Source organism: Lampetra fluviatilis, chromosome 1, assembly GCF_964198595.1.
Source record: "Lampetra fluviatilis chromosome 1, kcLamFluv1.1, whole genome shotgun sequence".
In the NCBI taxonomy this organism is placed as follows: domain Eukaryota; kingdom Metazoa; phylum Chordata; class Hyperoartia; order Petromyzontiformes; family Petromyzontidae; genus Lampetra; species Lampetra fluviatilis.
The window spans coordinates 38,076,485-38,100,173 of NC_136275.1; the positions used below are offsets into that span (position 1 = coordinate 38,076,485).

Here is a 23,689-nt window from a genome sequence, read left to right on the forward strand (position 1 = left end):
TGGCAAAACGTGTGTGTGTGTGTGTGCCATGAACCCGGCACACAATAGCCTACTCTTGCGCATGATGTCACGGAATCTATTAAAGTTCACTGTGAATCAGACACGGCAGTATTAACCAGGGCGACCAGCTGGATAGCGTACACGGGGGAAGCAAAAACACGAGGGTGAAAACGCTGGCTTTGGGGGTTCCCGGACGTACGGCGCGAAAGAAGTTCAACGCACAAGTTCATGCATACAACCCGGCCGCCTGAGTTCGACTCCTTGGCTCGTGAATCGCGACAATTCTTAGGATCGCTCGGCGCAGGAGGGGGCTCGAGACGGGTGGAGACGATGACACGCAAAGCTGAGCAGTCGTTTGAGGGCCTGCGCCATGAACCCTGGTCCACCCGAGTTCGATTCCCAACAGTGGTGAGCAGCATCGGTGTGGCGAGAGATATCAGGACCGGTCATTGAGAAACCTCCCTCTCTCCCCACTTGGCAAACCCGCGCTGACCAGCGTGGTGAAGTATGGCTGAAGCAACGCGCGTGTCCGACGTGCCGCGGGGGAGGCACGTCATCCAGCAGTAGATCCAACCGATGTGTGCGCAGCGTACAGGGTCCTCGCAGTGACTGTGAAACGCGTGCGAGGAGTAACCCGGTGCCTGTGTTTATCTTTCCCGCAGAGCCACTCGTCTCGCCACGCGGAGGAGGGAGTCGTGGGGGACGGGGGGCGGGGGGCGTGGGGGCAGGGGTGGGGGTCCCAGGTGGAGCTGGGTCACGTGACAATCCTCCCACCGCGCTCAGGGAAATCCTCAGCCCCCAGCGTGGAGCCGACCCGAGCTCCATCCCACCGCTCCACCCACCTCTGTCCACCTCCATCATCCGTGCCGGCTTCACCCCCCCCCCCACCGAGGGTCCGCGGGTTTGACTCGGGGGGTGCCGGGCAGGCACGGGGGTGGGGGGGGGGCAACCGCCACGGCTTCGGGGCAGTGAGCGGCTCCGAGGGTGGTCGAGACGGGCTCCTTGTCCCGGGGCAAGAACGAACGACCGAAAAAACGAAATGAAAGTGTTCGCGCTCCACGATGAGGTTGAGATGGCTCCTGGCCCCGAAAACCCAGCGTCCTACTCCCTGCTCCTCGTCCTGCCCTGCCCGCACCGAACCCAACTCCGTCGACCTCTGGCCGCGTCGCGCGTAACGCGCAAGCGAGCGCAGCGCAGCGCCGACTCTGACCGCTCGGAACTCCACGCAGTGCTTTGCACAGCAATAGTAATTGACCAACCACTCAATGTGTCACTTTCTCTCTCTCTTTCTCCCGTCTCAGTCTCTAGCATAGCCACCTCTCCCCCTCCCCCAAATCCGCGTTGTCCATCGCTCCCTTCCTCCCTCCGTCCGTCCCCTCGTCGCTGTTTACACGTGACGGACGCGCGCCGCGCGCTCTGCGATGATGCGAGCCGAGTTCCTCTGCGCCGTTGGTACCAGTCGAGTTCGTGAAGTTTGCACCCCCCTCCCTCTCCTTCCCCTGCGCCAACAAAAAAAAATGTGATTACTCTCTCTCTCTGCTGCTGCTGCTAGTGGTGGTGGTGGAAGCCTGAGAGATAGAGAGAGGGGGGGGGGGCAGGGTGGTGGCTGAGACGTGAGTGGATGGACGTACTGTGACGCGCACTGACCCACAGTGGAATAAGGAGCCGCGTATTTACTCCGCAAGAGAAGGGCTCCCTGCCCCCCTACGCTCACAGCTGTCTGGGGGCTGTGTTCCTCCGACTCGAGGAGGTTGGGGCTGACGGAAGAAGAAGCAGCGAGCGAGTGACGGGGCCTGGACCCAAACAATTGAGCCCCCCCCCCGCCCACCCCTTCCCTTACAGGGCGCCGAGTGAGTCAAAGCCAAAAAAAAAGATATATAATAATATATTATTTTATGCTAAACATTATTATAAAAAGGATATTCATATACTTCATCTGCAAATTGTACTTTGATCTCTATGATGTGTAACAACAAAAGAGAACACGTTGTATAACCTGTAGGGCGTAGACGATTCGTGGTGTGATGCCTTCCGTGTTTACTGTGTGTCCACGTGTCACCCGCGCATGTTATTCCTGTAACCGAGCCACACCACTGTCTTGCATGTCGGTGATGACTTTCCTGTGGGCGATGCCATATTCCGTTCCTGTGTCCCGTTGTGTTGTACCGGCAAGCGGTGTAGTGATGGGGACTGTGAGCCGGAGTACGTGTGTGTAAGTGTGTGTGTGTGGGGAGCGGTGGCGTAGCTGTTAGCGCGCTGCGCTATGAACCCGGCGACCCGAGTTCGATTACCGCTCACGGCCAACACCAGTGACGATTATTTGAACCGGTTCTGGGCCTCCCTTAGGTCGATTCAGCCTCGAATGAGTATCTGGTGCGGTGTGTAAACATCGCTACTAGGGAGACAAAGGCGGTCGGGCGTGGTGCTGGCCACCCACCCCCTCGTGTACCGTTCCGGCCTTCATAGGTGCTCGCTAACAGCACTTGCCCTTACAGTCTGTTAAGGCTATACGGGGGATCTTTTTGTGTGTGTGTGCGCGTGTGGTGTGTGTGTATGGGGAGCGGTGGTGTAGCGGTCAGCGCGCTGCGCTACTAATCCGGCGACTCGAGTTCCGACTCCTGCTCGCGGCCAACACCAGTGACGATTATCGGAACCGGTTCTGGGCCTCCCTTAGGTCGACTCAGCCTCAAATGAGTACCTGGTGCGATGTGTAAACATCGTCACTGGGGAGACAAAGGCGGTCGAGCGTGGTGCTGGCCCACCCACCCCCTCGTGTACCGTTCCGGCCTTCATAGGTACTCGCTAACAGCACTTGCCCCAACAGTTGGTTAATTCTATACGGGGGATCTTTGTCTTGTGTGTGCGCGCGTCCGTTAGAGCACTTCCCCAACTATGTCGAGGTTTTTTTTTTAGGGGGGGGGAGGGGGGGGGGAGGGGGGGGGGGAGGAACCGCGGCTCTCTGATCGCTCGCTGAGCCGCGCATCGCTCCACCGGAGCGGAGAGCGCCCGCCACCATCGAAGCGATCCGTCTCCCCCAGGTCTCCGTCGACCTGCCGCGTATCTCACAAAGGGCTCCCGGTGTAGGCAGAGAGCGTGCCGGGACCACGGACTTGGCAGCGGGCATTGGCGGCGTTGGTGGCGACGGTCGGTAATCCTCCTGGGGACTGAGTGAAACTTGGAGAGCCAGCCAGGTTGACTCGTGGAACGATCGACCATCGATCGTCATCGTCGTCGTCGTCCACCTGCTGATGACGACCACCCCCTCGTGTCCTCCTGCGCTCGCCCCCGTGTTGCTGTGCACCTTGCGCTCAGAAACCAAAGCTGGGGTGGGCATTCGTGTGCGTACAATATACAAGTATTTATTATATTATATCCGTTCATATAATGATAATAACAATGCACCGACTATGGTGGGAAACTGTGAATTGACGACGATGGTACGGGGGAGATAGTAAAAAAAAAACGTATGAAATGCAAAAATGACGTCTTTAAAAAAAAATCGATTGCTGGTTCTGCCTTGTGGTGTGGAGGTGAAGAGTCGAGGACGCCCCCACCCCTTCCTCCCCCCCACCACACAACCCACACACAACCAACACACGTGTGCGTGTTCTTTAAACGTCACGTGGGGGGATTTTAGCGACCCGAACCTCGCAGTTAAGATCCACGAAATGGCGGTGGGGTGGATCTCGACGACGTCGCGCGCGAAGTGGTCACCGACATGAAAAATGAGCGCAGTCAAAATCGCAGGCACCTCCTGAAGATTCCCCCCTGGGGCTCTGCTCCCCCCCCCGCCCCCCAGGCCACTGCTGTATCCACCTGGGCCACTGCTGACCCCCCCGGGGTCAATGCTGCCCCCCAGGGACCACTGCTGGCCCCCCAAGGGCCACTGCTGTCCACTATTTTGCTGTCACGAGTTTGCCCTCCCCGCGTGCACGTGGCCCTGGTACCATGGCAACAACAACAACAACAGTAGTAGCAGCAGCAGCAGCCGGTGGCGTCACTGTTGACCTGAGGTTAGTCCGCAGCTGTAGCCGTGTCGTCGTATAATGAGATTCAGGGGAAATGCGTCAAAATCGCTGAGTTCGCGCCCTCATATGGGCGACGTTGCCCGAGGGATAGCGACGGGAGGCGGGGGTGGGGTGCGGGGGAGGATGCAGCGGCGATGGCGCTACACCGCACCCGGTCACGAGAGTCTCCGGTTCCCCCCTTTCCTCTCCTCGCTCCTCTCCTCCCCCCGTCATCCTCCCCGCCCCGCTCGGCTCCCGCTAATTGCCCGAGCCAGGCGTGCGTCTAGGGTCGTGCGGGGTGTCACCGCGCGCTCATCGGGCGGACGAGGCGAGAAGAGCTCGCGGTGGGCGAGGGGGGGGTGGGGGGGAGGTCATCGTGGGTGTGGAAATGTGGAGCGGCGTGAGACTCCCGAAGCCCGAACGAGGGCGGCGGTCCTCGGAACCCGTCGTGACGATCGCTGCGACGACAACACCGGCAATAAACGAATAAATTTAAATAAATAATAAAATAATGCAATAAAACATGAAGACGCGGTCTTCCCGACAGACCTGGTCTTCACGTGAGGACGGCTACTTGCGTTGTGGCCGAAACGTCGTGAGAATTATTGTATTATGTTTTATTGTATTATTTTGTTATTTCCATTCTACGTGACTTTACCGAAAGAACCAAGAAGATGAATCCCTGCAGTCACGAAAGCTTTAAATTAAAATAAATCAACGACCGCGATCGAAAATTGAGCGGCGCTACTCCGCCAGGTCGCCCCAAATCGCGTCGTTCTCCATCAACGGTAGAACGACATTCGCGCACCGGCGAGAGGTCGTCAATTCGATCCGGTGGGGTGGGGCGGGGGCGAGAGGAGCGAGGGGAGTTGGCGCGCCTCGTGCGTGCGCACGCAAAGCCGATTCATCAACTAACCCCCCCCCCCGCCACCCCCAGCCGTGCACGACGCGAACTGTTTCTCGATCGCCGCGACGTCGAGCGTTGGGGAATCGCCACATCCCCCCCCCCCCTCCCACCCCACCCACCCCGGGGCCGATCTGAACCGTGCGGCCGGTGGCACCCGGGTCAGTCCGCTCGTCGTGGGCCCTCTCTGTGTGCGCGCGTGTCCTGGTCGTACGACGGACTGTTAAACGGTTCCGCGGGCGATGTGCCGCCGACGTCACGTGCAGCAGCCCTTGTTGTCAACACACTGCTGGATAACGGGAAGCGGAAGGTGCTTCCGATGGCGCGCGGGTTGTCGTGTGGATGGGATCGTGTGAACGTCACGCTGGTCAGTGCGGATTGGTGAGAGCGGGTCGCATAGATGTGTCACAGTACAGTACAACAACGCGTGTGTTTGCACTCCTCTACGCCGCCTACAGCGTCTGTTTGTTCGCACGGCGCTCGCCCGTCGGAACGACCCTCCCCGATCTCGCCAACCCGGCTTCATCTGCTTGAGATCTGAATGAGGAGACGGAGCGCGTTCTTAAGCACGTTTGGTCGATTCTGGCACGGGCCGACACTCGCAGCGGGCTTCGTTAAAACAACAAAACGAAACTAAACAGAAATCCGCGTCGACTGCCTCCCCCGTGATGATAGCGGTGGTGGCTCTGGCGAGTTAACGCAGGAGGTTAATTTCAATACAAATTAAAATCCCATGAATTATTCACGCTCCGCGTGCCCCGCGAGCCACGTTCGCAAAGCGCACCGGGGCCTGGCTGACGCGCCGCGCCTCGCACGATGTATTCATTCCCCATCGTCAAGCGTCAACGTCGTCAGCCATGGTCCATCCACTGCTAGACGAAGGCATCCCTTCTCACGCGTCCACCGCCACCTCTCACGGTCATGTGATGTAACAATGCTCCGCCTAACGGAGCGTGCGCGCTCTCTCGTTCATTTGGCCACTTGCGTTTATTCGCCTGTTCGAGCGCAAACATTCAGTCCTCTCCCAGAGCAATCAGCGCCTGGGGGGAGGGGTGGGGGGAGATGTTTGGTGGGGGGGGGAGTGCTGGTGGGTACGGAGGCCTGGCTATCGCGAGGGGGAGGGGGTGAGCGGGTTTGGGGTGAGAATCCTGGGGGGTAGTGGAGGGGATGGGAGGTGGATGACACTCACGATTTATAACCCAAGCGCGCTGTGTTCCTGCCTCCAATTGTCCTACCACCCACTATTTTTTTTTATTTTGACCGCGCTCGATGATAGGGAGTTCTCTCCCTCTCTCTCTCTGTAATAACGCGCGCGCGGGTAACCATAAGAATACCATTGTTAATAACAGCAGCAGCAGCGGTATAGAAATAAAATCCATCGCGTTACATAAAACATGAACGCGGTGATGCTGTGTGCGGGAAAGGGAGCGGTCACGATAGATGAATACAAGGGGTCATGAGCCCCCCCCCCCCGCGGTGAGGGTGGGGGGGGAAGGGGGTTTGGTTGTGTGGGGGAGGGAGGGAGAGAGATAGGCGGAGGGGTGGGGGGTGTGCGACAGAGATGGGGGGAGGTGCAGACAGTTACGTAACACTCATTGGGTGAACATTCCCCGAAGCTCGCAACGATTTACGTTGCGAACGAAGCGAAAATACCACTTGAGATGCGTCACGCGACCGACCGCTCTCGGTGTCTCCTGCCACGTGCTCCCCGCGGTGGCCTCGTCTCGTGCCGCGTGCCACGCGGGCGACTCGGCCACGCGGCTGCGCGGTGTCTCTTCTCGTGCCACGTGAGCGACTTTGCCACGTGTCCCCCCCACCGTGAACGCGCCGCTGTTCACGTGGCCTCATTAGGCCGCTTTGTCGCACCTTGTCCACCTGGGGGGGAGGGAGGTGGGGGAGGTGGAGGAACATGGGGGGGGGGGAGTAGGGGTAAGGGGGGAGGTGGAGGAAAGTGGGAGGGGGAGTAGGGGTAGGGGGGGAGGTGGAGGAACGTGGGGGGGGTGGGAGTAGGGGTAGGGGTAGGGGGGGAGGTGGAGGGACATGGGGGTGGGAGTAGGGGTAGGGGGGGGAGATGGAGGAACGTGGGAGGGGGGGAGTAGGGGTAGGGGGGGAGGTGGAGGAACGTGGGAGGGGGAGTAGGGGTAGGAGGGGAGGTGGAGGAACGTGGGGGGGGGGAGTAGGGGTAGGGGGGAGGTGGGGGAACGTGGGGGGAGGGGTAGGGGTAGGGGGGGAGGTGGAGGAACGTGGGGGGGGGGAGTAGGGGTAGGGGGGAGGTGGGGGAACGTGGGGGGAGGGGTAGGGGTAGGGGGGGAGGTGGAGGAACGTGGGGGAGGGGGAGGGGGGGGAGATTTGCAGCACGCGCCGAGCGGAGGGGGGGAGGGGGACATCCAGCGAAGGCTTCACCGCATGGAATGTAATTGCGAGGATGAGGAATGATCGGATTGTTCTGATTTATTATTACTACCCGATGGCATTTAAAGTTATTATTATTAATAAAAGCCGATGTAAAGGGAATACAAGAGCCTTGCGCGTGTTTGTGGTGAGCGGCGTGTCCGCGTGGGATGACCTCCCCGGCAGTGAGAAGCAGGATGCTGCCACCGTGGGGGGGGTGGTGGGGTGTGGACGTGATCAGCACGCTGAACTTGCAATCGACAGGTCACCGGATCGATTTCCCGGCGCGGCATTTGACTAACACCGCAGTATAAATGAGTACAGCATAGTGCTAACGGGTCCGGCAGGTCGCTTGCGGTGTGGATAGAGTGTGAGCTACTCTCCCACCTCTTCTTCCAACACCGGGGAAGAGTAGGCCAAAAGAGACCCCCACGACTCAGCGGAGAGTTTTCGAGAGACGTTTCTCGTAGTGGAGGCGCTTCCACCAGCAGTAGCGTGGGTAACAATTGGCGCCTTTATCATTTGTACATTTTGTGGGGAGGAGAGGGGAAAGAGAAAACGTAGTTTTAGATTTGACCAGGTAAGGCACGCTGAGCTAGATGGCTCTTAATCAGAAGCGATCTGGCTATCGTGAATAGTAGCTCAACGAAGTGGCTTATCGCGTGAAAATGTATTGCAGCCAAATGTTCTAGATTTGAAGCTTTCGTGACTGCAAGTATTCATATTCTTAGGTTTTTTCGGTAAAGTCACGTAGGTAAAAAATTTAAATTAATAAAAGTAAAATAAAAATCACGACGTTTCGGCAGCACGATAGCTGTGACGGTTCCACCTGAAGACGAAAGCTTGTGTTGCCTCCGAAACGTCGTGATTTTTTTTTTATTTTACTTTCATTAATTTACATTTTTTACCTACGTGACTTTACCGAAAAAACCTAAGAATATGCATCCAAATGCTCTAAGCGCGTGTGTCTGAAAGTGTGGAGGGGGAGGGGGGGGGAAACCCGAGGACCCGGAGAAAAAAATCCACGCGACCACGGGGAGAGCATGCAAACTCCACACATACAACAAGCGTCAGGGTTGGGATCGAACCCATGGCTGTATGCCAGGTTTGTGATGGTGCATCGATTGGTCTGTTCATACGGATTATTTCGTAAGCGAGCATATGTGATTATGGGTGAGCGTGGATGAGTGGGTCAGAGCGAACGTGGGTGATTGTGGGCGAGTGGTTGTAAGCGTGTGGATGGAGGTGATGGTGAGCGATGGCGCTGAGTGGGAGAATGCAGTGAATTGGTGAAGCGTGGGTGAGTGAGAGTGGGTGAGCGTGGGTGAGTGAGAGTGGGTGAGAGTGGGTGAGCGTGGGTAAGCGGGTGTGTAAACATTAGCTGTCGAAATACAAAGGCGGCCGGGCGTGGTGTTGAACCCACACCCCTCGTATGCGTTGCCGGCCATCAAAGGTGATCACTAACAGCACTTGCCCCAGCAGTCTGTTGAGGCTATAGGGGGATCTTTGCTACACCCCCACACACTCGCTGCGTGCTCACACTCACTCGCTGTACACACACCACACATTCACTCTCTGGACACACACACACTCGCTGTACACACACACTCGCTGTACACACACACCACACTCTCACTCGCTGTACACACACACACTCGCTGTACACACACACACCGCACTCTCACTCGCTGTACACACACTCACTCGCTGTACACACACACTCACTCGCTGTACACACACTCACTCGTTGTACACACACTCACTCGTTGTACACACTCACTCGCTGTACACACACTCACTCGCTGTACACACACACACTCGCTGTACACACACTCACTCGCTGTACACACACTCACTCGCTGTACACACACTCACTCGCTGTACACACACTCACTCGCTGTACACACACTCACTCGCTGTACACACACTCACTCGCTGTACACACACCACACATTCACTCTCTGGGCACACACACACTCGCTGTACACACACACTCGCTGTACACACACACCACACTCTCACTCGCTGTACACACACACACACTCGCTGTACACACACACACCGCACTCTCACTCGCTGTACACACACACACTCGCTGTACACACACACTCACTCGCTGTACACACACACACTCGCTGTACACACACACTCCCTCGCTGTACACACACACTCACTCGCTGTACACACACACTCACTCGCTGTACACACACACTCACTCGCTGTACACACACTCACTCGCTGTACACACACACTCCCTCGCTGTACACACACACTCACTCGCTGTACACACACACTCCCTCGCTGTACACACACACTCACTCGCTGTACACACACACACTCGCTGTACACACACACTCCCTCGCTGTACACACACACTCCCTCGCTGTACACACACACTCACTCGCTGTACACACACACTCACTCGCTGTACACACACACTCACTCGCTGTACACACACTCACTCGCTGTACACACACACTCACTCGCTGTACACACACACTCACTCGCTGTACACACACACTCCCTCGCTGTACACACACACCGCACTCTCACTCGCTGTACACACACACACTCGCTGTACACACACACTCCCTGCTAGCTGTGGCGCGGAATCTCGGCTCCGGTCACCGGGGTTCATAGCGCACTGCGTCAACCACTGCGCCACCGCTCCACCCACACTCGTGAATTATTCGCCCTTAAATAGCGCTACCTATTTAGGAGGTGCTCGTCGCACGTCGGGACGCGTTCTGCAAATCCGGTGCCACTCACAAGTATGGGCAGGGAGACAGCGAGGAGGAGGAGGAGATGAGTGATTATGATGATTGCATTGTATGTGCGCGCACGTGCGCGAAATAATGTGTGGAGCGGTGGCGCAGTGCATAGCGCACTGAGACATGAACCCAGCGACCCGCGTACGATTCCCCGCTCGCTCACAGCCAACGTTGGAGGCGAATATCTGAACCGGTTCTGGGCCTCCGCTAGGTCGACTCAGCCCTAAATTAGTAACTGGTGACGTATGTTAACGTCAGCATTGGGAAGACAAAGACTGTCTGGCGGTGATGCTGACCCTCGTGTGCCGTAGTGGCCTTCATCGGTGCTCGCTAACAGCACTTGCCCCAAACCGCCTGTGAAGGCTATACGGGGGGTCTTTGTTGTTGTCTTCTGTTACAGATGTAGAACAATGCCGGAATTGGAACCGCACGCGGTTCGCAGGAGAATCTCCTGCGCATGGACCCCGACCACTCGTGGGGCCAATTATTTAGAGATCTCAGTTTCTGTACATGGCAACTAATGATGATGATATAATAACGTCAACGTGTAGCACTGCGCCCACCGCACAGTGATGGCTCGGTCTCGTAGAGAGAGAGAGAGAGGACGACTCAGAGAGAGAGGACAACTCAGAGAGAGAGAGAGAGGACGACTCAGAGATAGAGGACGACTCACAGAGTGAGGACGACTCAGAGAGAGGGAGGACGACTCAGAGAGAGAGAGGGCGACTCAGAGAGAGAGGACGACTCAGAGAGAGAGAGGGCGACTCAGAGAGAGAGGACGACTCAGAGAGAGAGCGGACGACTCAGAGAGAGAGGACGACTCAGAGAGAGAGGACGACTCGGAGGCGCCAGGCGGAGGAGTTGGAACCAGAGACGAACGCCAAGGCAGCAGCAGCAGCAGCGAGCCACACGGCGAGCCGTCGTCAACAACTGCCCAAGCTCTGCAGTCCCCTCTACATATATGGAGGTGCGCTCGGCCATTCTGTGCTTACATGTGGGAGGAAACCGGAGCGACCGGAGAAAAACCCCCACGCGTGCGAGGGGGAAGCACGCGATCCCGCACACGCGGAGCAGATGGAGTGCCGCATTTTGTCTCCCGGCACCTCCCCGACGCCCACGGTTTGAGGGAGTTTCTCGACATTTGTCGCGACGATCCCACACGTGGGTGACTTGCCTCCAGAGTGCCGCATTACAGGCAGCTGGCGTGCGAGAGGCACAGCCAACATCGCCAGGACGGATTATGCGATAACGTCGCCCATTTACTAGCTCCTTGTATCATTCACTCTCATCGTGCGATGAAAAGATGATGACGCAACTCGTGTTTTGATACCAACGATCACGATCTTTTCGTCTGGGCCCATGGACTATTGTATGTATGTGTGTTGAACTTCTTTCGCACCGTACGTAGCCAACCGCGCTAATCGGAGGTGCGGGGGGAAGGACAACAAACGGAACACAATAAGCGGTTCTAAAGAGATGAGTTTTCAATCGAGATTTTGAAAGTCCATAGCTCCAGTGGCGTCCGAATATTGGAAGGGAGGAACGTTCCAGACGGCCTTAGAAGCGCACCCGAAAAGCGCGCCGAACGTCTCACTGTCATCTCACGGGGTACGGGTTAAACACCTATACCGGGCGCTGCAGGTAATTTAATTACTGGACCCATTTAGGGGAATATTAATGAGGGCACCTCAACGCAACCGTGGCGGTGGTGCACGTGTTAGCGCACTGCGCTACCAACTCTGTCAAAACGTTCGCAGCGAACATCAGTGGGAGATCTTGATTTGAAGCTTTCGTGACTGCAGGAATCCATACTCTTTGGTTCTTTCGGTAAAGTCACGTGGGTAGAAAAAATATTAAAAGAAAACACGACGTTTCGGGCGCTTGTGTTGCGAACGAAACGTCGTGTTTTCTTTTCTTCTTTTTCTCTCTCTACGTGACTTTACCGAAAGAACCAGAGGGTGTCAGTGGGAGACTTTTCTTTTTGCCTGAGTCGGTCATTGCCCCCCCCCACCCCCCTTCATTCAACCCGCACTGACCAGCGTGGTGAAGTATGGTCAAACTAACCCCGCCGTTTGCCGACACGGCCTTTTGGAGGGAGGCCTTCATCCAGCAGTGGATTGACAAAAGGGCTTTGAATCTTCCTGTGGATTCGAGAATGTAGAGTAATTAACCAGTCCAGCATCATGACCAACACGCATTATTTGGCGAAGCTGCTGTCATGGTAGTGGTACACAAAGCGCGGTTTAATAACGCGACACATAAACGGGGGGGGGGGGTGGGGGTGGTCTTCAAAGTGTATAACAGGTAACGTTTCGGGCAATGGCCCTTCTTCATAGCACATGGAGAGGCCAGAGAGGTGGGATACAAAACAATTTATACTAAACAAAATAAATGTAAACTTCTTTTTTTTATCAATGGGTCGGGGTTTTTTTTGCCCAAATGTTATTGGTCCCACTCATTTATAGGTTTAAAATTGTGTGTGTACACACGCGTTCATTACGAGTGTTCTATTTATAGAACAACTTACACCCTTGGACTCTTTTGCAACCGAGGTGTTTCATTAGAAGGGATTATCCGGCTGATATATTTGAGTAAATACGATTTCACAGACGTATATATTGTACTTCACAGCAGCGCTTCACAACAGATAGCAATGACGCTGCTGCTGCTGTTGCTACAACTGCTGTTGTTACTACTGTCACTGCTGCTGTTACTACTGCTGTGCTGCTGCTGCTACTGTTGCTGTTGCTGCTGCGACTGATGGTGTTACTACTGCTGCTGCTACTGTTGCTGTTGTCAATGCTGTTGTTACTACTGCCACTGCTGCTGTTACTACTGCTGCTGCTGTTGCTGCTGCGACTGATGTTGTTACTACTGCTGCTGCTACTGTTGCTGCTGCCACTGCTGTTATTGCTACTGCTGTTGCTACCGTTGCTGCTGCTTCTTCTTCTGTCGTACGGAATGTTCTGGGAACTGCAACAGATCACAAATCGATGTCGAGATTTGTGATCACAAATCGATGTCGAGATTTGTGATCCCAATTCGACTGCTTCAGGAGTAGCCGCGTGGATTTGTTTCAGATCGCCAGTGAATGATCCAATTTGGGCAGCCGCTTCGTGTTCTATGTATGGAGGAAGTGTCCCAAACATCTTCCATGGGGTGTCCGGAGACGATCCAAGGAGGACCAGCGTCTTCCTTGGTAGGTCACATCCTGGCTGAAGGATTGTGGAGTCGCTGACGATGAATTCGCTGCTGAAGATACTCGATAAGAATGTTGCTGCCCTTGCTGCTGCGGCTGCTGCTGCCCGAGCTCATGCTGCTTCTGCTGTTGCTGCTACTGCCCTTGCTGCTGCCCTTGCTGCTGCTATTGCTGCTGCTGCTGTTGCTGCTGCTGCTGCTGTTGCTGCTGTTGCTGCTGCTGCTGCTGCTGTTGCTGCCTTTGCTGCTGTTGCTGCTACTGCCCTTGCTGCTGCTATTGCTGCTGCTGCATTTGCTGCTGTTGCTGCTGCTGCTGTTGCTGCCTTTGCTGCTGCTGCTGCTGCTGCTGTTGCTGCTGCTGCCTTTGCTGCTGTTGCTGTTGCTGCTGCTGTTGCTGCTGTTGCTGCTGCTGTTGCTGCTACTGCCCTTGCTGCTGCTGTTGCTGCTGCTGTTGCTGCTGTTGCTGCTGCTGATGTTGCTGCTACTGCCCTTGCTGCTGCTGTTGCTGCTGCTGCTGCTGCTGTTGCTGCTGTTGCTGCTACTGCCCTTGCTGCTGCTGTTGCTGCTGCTGCTGCTTGTTGTTGATGCTGCTGCTGTTACTGCTTCTATTGCTGTTGCTGCTTCTGTTGATACTACTGCTTATTGTTGGTGCTGCTGCCAGTGCTGTTGCTGCTGTTGCTGCTGCTGCTGTTGCTGCTGCTGTTGCTGCTACTGCCCTTGCTGCTGCTGTTGCTGCTGCTGCTTGTTGTCGATGCTGCTGTTACTGCTGCTACCGTTGCTGCTGCTGCTGTTGCTGCTTCTGTTGCTGCTGCTGTTGCTGTTGTTGCTGGTGTTGTTGCTGTTGCTCCTGTTGCTGATGCTTCTGTTGCTGTTGTTATTGCCCTGATTCGACCCGGCCACTCGCGCCCTGTCTCACACTCAAACTCGATGCCAGAAATAGCATCATCATCGGCGCATCATCCGGGCATCGTACTACTACTATACTATTAGCGATGTTTTATTTTGCCAGATAAGGCCCCACTGAGCTATAAACATCCTTTTCACAAGCGACCTGGCCACACATTATAGCTCGAAGCGGCTTATCGTGTGGAAATGTAGAGGAGCCAATAACTCTAAAACGCGTGACGTTGATTCTAAATGTGGAGGGGGGGGGGAGAAACCGTAGGAACCGGAGGGAGATATAGAGACACGCCAACTCCAAATATACAGCAGCAGGCATCGCCCGGGTCGAGATCGAACCCACGACCTCCTGTATACCAGGCGAGGTAGTTAACATCTCCTAGCCACCGTGATGATGAGAGAGACACGCAAACTCCAAATATACAGCAGCAGGCATCGCCCGGGTCGAGATCGAACCCACGACCTCCTGTAGACCAGGCGAGGTAGTTAACATCTCCTAGCCACCGTGATGATGAGAGAGACACGCAAACTCCAAATATACAGCAGCAGGCATCGCCCAGGTCGAGATCGAACCCACGACCTCCTGTAGACCAGGCGAGGTAGTTAACATCTCCTAGCCACCGTGATGATGAGAGAGACACGCAAACTCCAAATATACAGCAGCAGGCGTCCGGGTCGAGATCGAACCCACGACATCCTGTAGACCAGGCGAGGTAGTTAACATCTCCTAGCCACCGTGATGATGATGAGAGAGAGACACGCAAACTCCAAATATACAGCAGCAGGCGTCAGGGTCGAGATCGAACCCACGACCTCCTGTAGACCAGGCGAGGTAGTTAACATCTCCTAGCCACCGTGATGATGATGAGAGAGAGACACGCAAACTCAAAATATACAGCAGCAGGCGTCAGGGTCGAGATCGAACCCACGACCTCCTGTAGACCAGGCGAGGTAGTTAACATCTCCTAGCCACCGTGATGATGAGAGAGACACGCAAACTCCAAATATACAGCAGCAGGCGTCCGGGTCGAGATCGAACCCACGACCTGCTGTAGACCAGGCGAGGTAGTTAACATCTCCTAGCCACCACAGCACCGCGCAATTGCCCTCTCATCGGAAGAATGATTCCTGGATGGTGGTGGAGGTTGTGATGGACACGAGGTTGTGATGGACACGAGGTTGTGATGGACACGAGGTTGTGATGGACACGAGGTCGCGGAAGTTGTCGTCCCGCTATACAGGACGGACGACACCCAGCGGCCGACTCGTGACTCGCGGGGAAAGTTGATCCACGCTGCTTGTCGCCCGTTAGCGACAAACAACAACAACAAGACTGCGATGGAGGGACATCACGTCAATGCCATAGTGACGCACCCCGTTCTCCCACTCTCACGCCCTGCCCCTCCTACCCCCTCCCCCTCTCACGCCCCCCCCCCCTCTCACGCCCCCCCCTCTCACGCCCCCCCCCCTCTCACCCTCCCCCTCCCTCCCCCTCTCACCCCTTCCCCCTCCCACCTCCGCCCCCACCCCCTCTCACGTCCTCCCCCTCCCACCCCCTCCCCCTCTCACGCTCTCCCCCTCCCACCCCTCCCCTTCTCACCCCCTCTCACGCCCTCCCCCTCTCACGCCCTCCCCCTCCCACCCCCTCCCCTTCTCACCCCCTCTCACGCCCTCCCCCTCTCACGCCCTCCCCCTCCCACCCCCTCCCCTTCTCACCCCCTCTCACGCCCTCCCCCTCTCACGCCCTCCCCCTCCCACCCCCTCCCCCTCTCACCCCCTCTCACGCCCTCCCCCTCTCACGCCCTCCCCCTCCCACCCCCTCCCCTTCTCACCCCCTCTCACGCCCTCCCCCTCTCACGCCCTCCCCCTCCCACCCCCTCCCCTTCTCACCCCCTCTCACGCCCTCCCCCTCCCACCCCCTCCCCCTCTCACCTCCTCCCCCTTTCTTCCCCTCCCACGCCCTCCCCCACTCACGCCCTCCCCCTCTCACGCCCTCCCCCTCTCACGCCCACCCCCTCTCACGCCCTCCCCCTCCCACCCACGCCCCCTCTCACCCCCTCCCCCTCTCCCCCTCTCACGCTGAACCCCGCAGGCGGCAGGGGCCAATGTCAGGGCGAGGCGAGGCGCTCCTCCCGCGGGAGCGATTTGTTCCCAGCTCGAGTGCGAGCAACAATTACCCCAGGCCAACACCGACACAAAGCCACAGGCAGAGAGCCCCCGAATAGCCTTCAACAGGCTGTGGGGCAAGTGCTCTTTACGAGCACCTATTATTATTATTAAAGGGCGGCACAGCACGCGAAGAGGTGGGTGGCCAACACCACGCCTGCCCGCCTTTGTCTCCCCAGTACCGGACTGATGTTTTGCGCGCCGTACCAGATATTCATTTGAGGCTGAGTCGACCTAGGGGAAGTACAGGACCGGTTCAAATATTTGTGTTCACTGTCATTGGCCGTGAGCGGCGATAGGACTCGGGTCACCGGGTTCGTAACGCAGAGTGCGCTCACCACTACAAAGACGAAGATCCCCCGTGTAGCCTGAACAGACTTTTGGGGCAAGAGTTGTTAGCGAGCACCTGTGAAGGCCGGCACGGCACAAAAGGGGGATGGAGGCCAGCACCATGCCCTGCCGCCTTTGTCTCCCGAGTGGCGATGTTTTACACACGCGGCACCAGGTACTCATTTGAGGCTGAGTCGACCTAGGGGATGCCCAGGACCGGTTCAGATAATCGTCTCTGTTGTCGGCCGTGAGCGGGAATCGAACTTGGGTCGCCGGGTTCGCAGCGCAGCGCACTAACCATTACACGCACACACTCATAGACTTGAATCGGCATACTGTACTTATATCATACATTTACACATAACAACAACAATAACCACCGTTCGCCACTAAGTGTCGGTGACGCCCCAAAGGCGCTTGTGCCAGGCTAGGTGCACCCTGAGGCCACGGCAAGTGGCGAAGGCTCACTGACAGGAGGTGACGACAAAGACCCAGGTGCCGTAGGTTAAGTGACCGAGATGACCGGCAGATGCCCCCGATCTGCGCTCCCCATTGTGCCAACTGCGTTTTATCCCACCCCGGCGCTCCGCCCGTTGTTGTGAGCGTCGCTCCTCTGCCCTCCTCTGCGACTGCCTTGAACTGCCCAGCAGCAGCAGCAGCTGCAGCAGCGTCCATCACGAGCCTCCTCCACAGAGGCCGATCTTGACACCGCTGGTACCGGTCGTCGGCAAGTCCACTCAGTTCCACATCCTCCCGTGCCGCGTGAGCTCCGTGGCCGCTGCCCGTTTAGCCCCCTCTATCGGGCCCATCAGAATCTCACACGTACACGCATTTGCACAGACACACACTCGCACAATCACACTCGATAAACCCATGAACTCGCATATTCATACCCTGACACGCACACACACTGATGCATTTACACACCCCTACACAGCCTCACACACACACACAGTGATGCATTTACACACCCCTAAACAGCCTCAGACACGCACACACAGTGATGCATTTACACACCCCGACACAGCCTCACGCGATCACATCGCTGTCACTGCATCGCTCGTCCTCTCAGCCTTCGCCTCCACCACCAACTGCTCTGCACATCGCTTTGATTTTGCGTCGTTTCGATATGCGTCGTCTCACCTTTCAGGAACGCATCCCCGACGCAAACCGGGCTATTACTGTGTATATATTTATCCATCCTCAAAGCTTGCTGGTATTTAACCAAATTAAGTGCAGAACCAAAGTTTACACCGATGAGCGGTTTATGTGCAATCGTCGTGACGCCGATGAGATATTCCACCCACTACAATTGAGCACCAGATGTGATCACACTCAGTCTATGTGAGCCTAAGGGTCCTGATGTGAGACGTATGGGTCTATGCGTAAGCCGATGCATGGGTGTCCCTGTGAGTGTAGATGTCTCTATGTAAGTACGCGGTTCTCGGTGTGAGGCTGCGTTAACTTCACTGCACTCGAGCACGCCGCTTAAGCGACGGACGATGGCTGAATGTTTTATTCGAGCCGAGGAAATTCCAGCGCCACCAGATCGGGGGCTCTGACCTCTGAGACACCTCGGGGGCGGGGGGGGCTGGGGGTGGGGGTGGATCAGATGCGCAAACTTGCACGGGACTCAACGCGGTCTCGATCTCTCGATCTATCCACAAAGACCGCGATCATTTGCGTAGAACAACTTCCGACGGAACACTTTGTTCGGGACCCCCCTCACGCGGCTGATTGCTGCCACCTGGGACCCACAAGTCAGACCCATTGAGACGCGCCTACCTTCTTAATAAACCCACCACCCACCTCCCATCCATCACCCGAGTAGGAAAGGTTTTAATTTAAGACCCGGCTGAGCTCGGATTCCGGGCCTGGCTTTGGTTGTTGGGTTCATTCAAGACGCGGTAACCACCGCCTGGCGCTCCGGGTGTCGTTAATTAACTCGGCGCACGGACGAACTGGGAATATGCTTCACACGTTGATGCGTTGGCGGGGTGCGGTGGAGCAGGGGGTAGGTGGGGGTGGTGGGTGCGATGCGTGGGGTGGTAGGGTTCACATTGGTGCCACCGCAGAGGGCATCGTGTGCTTTATTGATATTTATGGACTGTCATCCGCGCGATGAATTCGCAGCGAAGTGCTCGGGAAAGCGCACCCACGCAGGCACGCGAGTTTGTTCGAGAAAGTGACGCTTCAGATTTCGTCTTTCGGCCGGGGCATGTGCGGGCCACTCTTGCTCAAGGTCAGGGACAGACAAACAGACGACGACGACGATGATATTATAATTGTTTTTTTTACCCTTTTATCTGGCAACAAAACTGACACCTTTTTTTACGAGGAATCATGTTTGCATAGACCACAATACCTGAAGTCATAATGCAAACTAAAAACATAACTCTGATAATGTATGCACGGCCCTTGAAGTTGATTGGTTCACACCCGAGACAGCTTTCCTTAGAGCCTAGTCTCGCATGGTGTTGGACCAGATGACGCCAAAAGGCGCACAACTCAAAGACAATGCACCATCAGAGTATGAGAGCTCGGGTTAAGCATTTACACCATTGGAACCTCATTTGCCAGTAGAAAAATATGATACTTGTTTTTTTTCCCCTTTTATCTGGCAACAAAAAAGGTGTCAGTTTTGTTGCCAGATAAAAGGGTATAAAAACAATTATCATATTTTTCTACTGGGAAATGAGGTTCCAATGGTGACGATGATATTATTAATAATTTACGGACTACTGTCATTTGCACCGCTGGACGATGACTTCCCCCTGCGCCGGGTCGAGACTTGACTATACTTCACCACTCTGGTGAGTGCTGCCTGGTGAAGGGGCTGGCGACGCGACCGGAGCGCTGGTTCAGATGTCACGTGCCACTTATTGCCTCCGCGAATCAAACTTCGTCCGACCGCAAGGCCTCGTGTTTCCGCGATGGTCGAACCGGGGGATAGGGGGGAGCCAAGTGCATTGATTACACTAGTCAACATACTTTTTCTGGCATAAGGTATTCCAACGGTTCTAATGTAATTTTGGGGTGCTGATTCCAAATCTGGCATCAGTTTTTGTCTATCACATCAGGTTTTTGAGATATAAAATATTGCATTTTCAATAAAAACTGCAGAAGAAAAATATTAAATAGATGTGGATGTCTACATACTATGATATTATAAACACACTATCCTAAAAATACAGCACCATATTTTAACACTAAAGCAGTCACTGACTCGCAACAACTTGCAATCATAAGTGACAGAGTTAATTTTGGGAAAAATCAATGAAAATGGGGTATGCCGATAGCATAAAATGAGATGTGATAGAGCAAATCTGAGATCAGATTTGGAATCAGCACCCTGAAATTAGTCTAAAACAGCTGCAAAATCCAGGCCAGAAATTATTTTTTTGTTGACCAGTGTTATTTTTGTTCCGAATATCACGTCCGGCACGCTTTGAGGTTTCCCTTGAACAAGGTGAGGACGGGGTGGGGGTGGGATACTGAAGGTGAATGTCGATGACGATGATGTCGTGTGTGCGTGCTGCTCTGACCGAGAGGCAACAGTCGTGTGCGCGTGGGTGTTTTATTTATTGTACTTGCTTTGGTGATCACACCTCCGCCATTGGTGAGACACAGGATGCATGCGGTATACTTGATTGGGTGTAATTAAGGGCACCCCCTTCCGTTCGTAACATAAGCAGCCAGCTGAGGATGGAGCCGTGAGCAGAATACGCAGCAGCAGCCTGGGTCACGGCAGGGCTTGCAGAGCTTTTGGGGCGGATTGGATACGGATTCAGGAAATGTTGATGGTTCTTGCACAAAAATGAGTGTTTTGTACTGTGGTTTGACACACGGTGGGGTGGGAGGAGGGGTCCATTGGGTGTCACTCCCTCATATCTGGCGGTGAGTTTTTCTCCAGGTCCCACCCGGCTTCCTCCCCCACACGATGCCAATCCCCCGCTTTCATGGGAAGTTTGCCGAACGCCTCAAAATGTAGCAGGAGGGCGCCCTCCTGAACGGAGTCACTGGGGGTGGTGGGTAGAGGGGGGGGCTGCGAACGGCATCAACCGGCAGGCCGCGGACGCCGGCGGGCGCGAGATTCGAAACGACGGAGCAAATCTTCCCAACGTGCAAGCAAGAGTCCGCGAGAGATCCGATAATTAGCTTGGCTCTGAATTAATCATAATTCATCCGCTGGGTTTTAAGCGATGCGCTCACCTGGCGCGGAGCGGTTAATTGCGTTTCCTGCGAGAGGCGTGATGAGATTTCAGGCGAGCGGTATTGTTTAAACATTCATCAACAGAGCCGTTTGCTCGGGGCCCGGTGAATTATTGATTCAGACTTTGTAAACAAGTGGCGGAATAAGTGGAGCGGTGAGGAGCGGAGAGGAGCGGAGAGAGAGCCAACATCAACCACCATCGTCATTAATCAACATCGTCATCAACTTCTATTGAAGGCCTGGACGGCACACGAAGGGGTGGCTGGCCAGCACCTTTGTCTCCCCAGTGGCGATGTTTACACATCGCACCAGGTACTCTTTTGAGTCCGAGTCGACCTAGGGGAGGCCCAGGACCGGTTCAAATATAAATTACTGGTGTCGGTGGCCGTGAGCGGGAATCGAACTCGGGTCGCCGGGTTCTCAGTGCAGCGCACTAACCACTACGCTACCGCTGCCCGTGATGAACACACGCACACGTATGTTCCATCGTCCGCCATTCGCCACTAGGTCTACGGTGACGTCACCACGGCGCCTGTGCCAGGCTAGGTGCACTTTGAGACCACGTGAAGTGTCGAATGCTCGCTGACAAGAGGTCACGGTCGAGACCCAGATCCCATGAGTTGACTGACTGAGATGACCGGCAGATGCACCAGCTGTACCCCCCCCCCCCCCCTACTGTGCCACACACATCTACATGCATGCGTGCACATGCGCGCGTGCCCCCTTGTGAGCGCCCTTCCTCCGTGCCAGAGAAGCCGACTGCCCCTCTGGGCACGCGGCTCGGGTTACGTCTGCACACCATGTAACCAGGGGGAGGGGGAAATTCAATAGGGGGGCCTGCGCGCAGAATATTTCATATTCATAGAGGTCACCCACGCTTGGTGCCAGCGCCGCGCCGTACGCACGACTGCGCCGAGGTTTATAACTGCATGGGCGGGGGGGGGTGGCGACTCTTGCGCAACTATGCCACGGAGTCTTTCACGCGTCCCACTCACGACGGACGGTGCCATGTGAAAAAAAAAATATATACGTTGAAAGCTAAAGGAGCAACCTCTTTGCCGCTGCTGGCGGAAGGACCCCGTTGCTATAGGGACGCTCTCGAGATTCGCTCTACGTCGGGTGTTTTTGGCCTACTCTTCCACGCGTGTCAGACGAGCGAAATGGGTGACAATTGTATAGGATTATTATGACTGTGCGTAAGAGCGCATTTTCTAGTGGCAGTGCCTCGCGCCGATAATCTTTTACTCGAAGCCAGCTCCGCAACGTTCTGCTGGAAACGTATCGATTGAAGAAAAAAAAAGTCAGCCCTGGTAGTAGAAAAATAACAACCCACGTATACACTGACGCGGCGGTGGGAGTCCAACCGTTCGATTCTAACTACAATGCTCACCCACCCCCCACCACCACCTCCAGCAAAAAGCAAACCCCAGGCACATCTATCCAGAGAGGGGATCGCGCGCCGTGGGATCGGACTGCGGAATCGTGGGGTCGGACTGCGAGCGGCAAGAGCGTTCCGCGGGGCAGCCGCCGCAAACAAAATTGCGCCAAGAGGGGGCGGAATGACGGAGGAAAGGCCCCGTGAATTGGACTCCGGGGACGCTAAATATTTGTCTGTGGTTTGTGAAACTGTCTGAAGCCAGAGATAAAGAGAAGCCTATTTGGATGTTGTCGCCCTTCTGGTAAAGGTCGCCGTTAATTCAATGCTATTACTGCCCATGGAATTGCATTTATTTTGTTATGTGTGCCCAGAAAAGCCGTGAATAATATATATATCGGGTGAAAGAATATCGGGTTGACAGTCGCGACACAAATGTTACACTCAACGGCAGAGCGTGGTGGGTAAATGCAGCAGATGTCGTGTGAATGGATCTCAAAAGTCGTTCTGTGACGCCCATTGTTTTAATTTGATTATCTTCTAGCGGATGACAGAAGTAGAGATATAAATATATTACAAAAGGGATGTTTTATAAGATTGCTTCGGTGCGATCGGCGAGAGAGAGATGGAGACAAGTGACAGATATGCAGAGATGAAAGAGTCAAAATAATAAAACAATCTGTCCTTCTTAATGCAGAAAAGCCACACCGAGTCGTGCAACTGTTTTAGAAGATCTTGCTGCCAAATGGGTTTTTATTCTTTCAAGCTGTTTTCAGCCAATTAATGATGAGTGTTGATTATATGTGTGGGAGGAAACCCGGAGCACTGAGAGAAACCCCACGCGAGCAAATAACGATGGGGAGGACATTATGTCCACGTCCAGATAACACAGACGGAGATTAGTCCACCCGTTGCTGTGCTGCCTTCTCCTGGAAAGAACAACCTACGGGCTCCTTCTCGACGCCGACGAGAAGGAAAGTTTCACAACAGTCCTGCGGTGATCCATCAACCCTCGCTACTGTTTCCGCCACAGTGTCGGATTGCAGGCAGCCACGTGCAGTGGCAGAGTGACCGCTGCCCGACATCGCCACCGCTCTCTAAATGAGCATTGAGGTTTTGGTGCTGCTCTCTTGATTTGAACGCTGAACCAGTGGTGGAAATTCCACATTCCTACGGCGAGGGCCACTCTCTCCAGAGGACACTCACTGTAATCCAATGTCATTGGCCAAAGTGAGTCCATCTGAAGGTGGCACGGACGAGTGAAACATCTGGCTCGGTCTCCAGGTGGGAGATCTTAGCCGGGCTCGAGGCGAATTATCGCGGCTTTGAACGCCGTTGGTCGTATTGGAGCCGTCTACCCCCGCTAATTCGGGGAGGAGGATGAGGAGGGAGCGAGGAGGGGGGGGGTGGAGGAGGAGGGGGGCGGGGGGGCGG

General features: G+C 55.4%; 1 protein-coding gene across 2 annotated transcripts in view; it reads left to right on the forward strand.

Annotated features, from left to right (window-relative positions):
• The window catches only part of LOC144935468 (voltage-dependent calcium channel gamma-2 subunit-like), a 44,152-nt gene extending 38,187 nt beyond the window's left edge, over positions 1-5,965 (forward strand). For both annotated transcript variants that reach the window (XM_078862147.1, XM_078862157.1), the window contains exon 6: positions 663-5,965. The gene's annotated coding sequence lies outside the window, so the exon portion shown is untranslated. The remainder of the gene's footprint in view (positions 1-662) is intronic.
• The last annotated feature ends 17,724 nt before the right edge of the window (positions 5,966-23,689 follow it).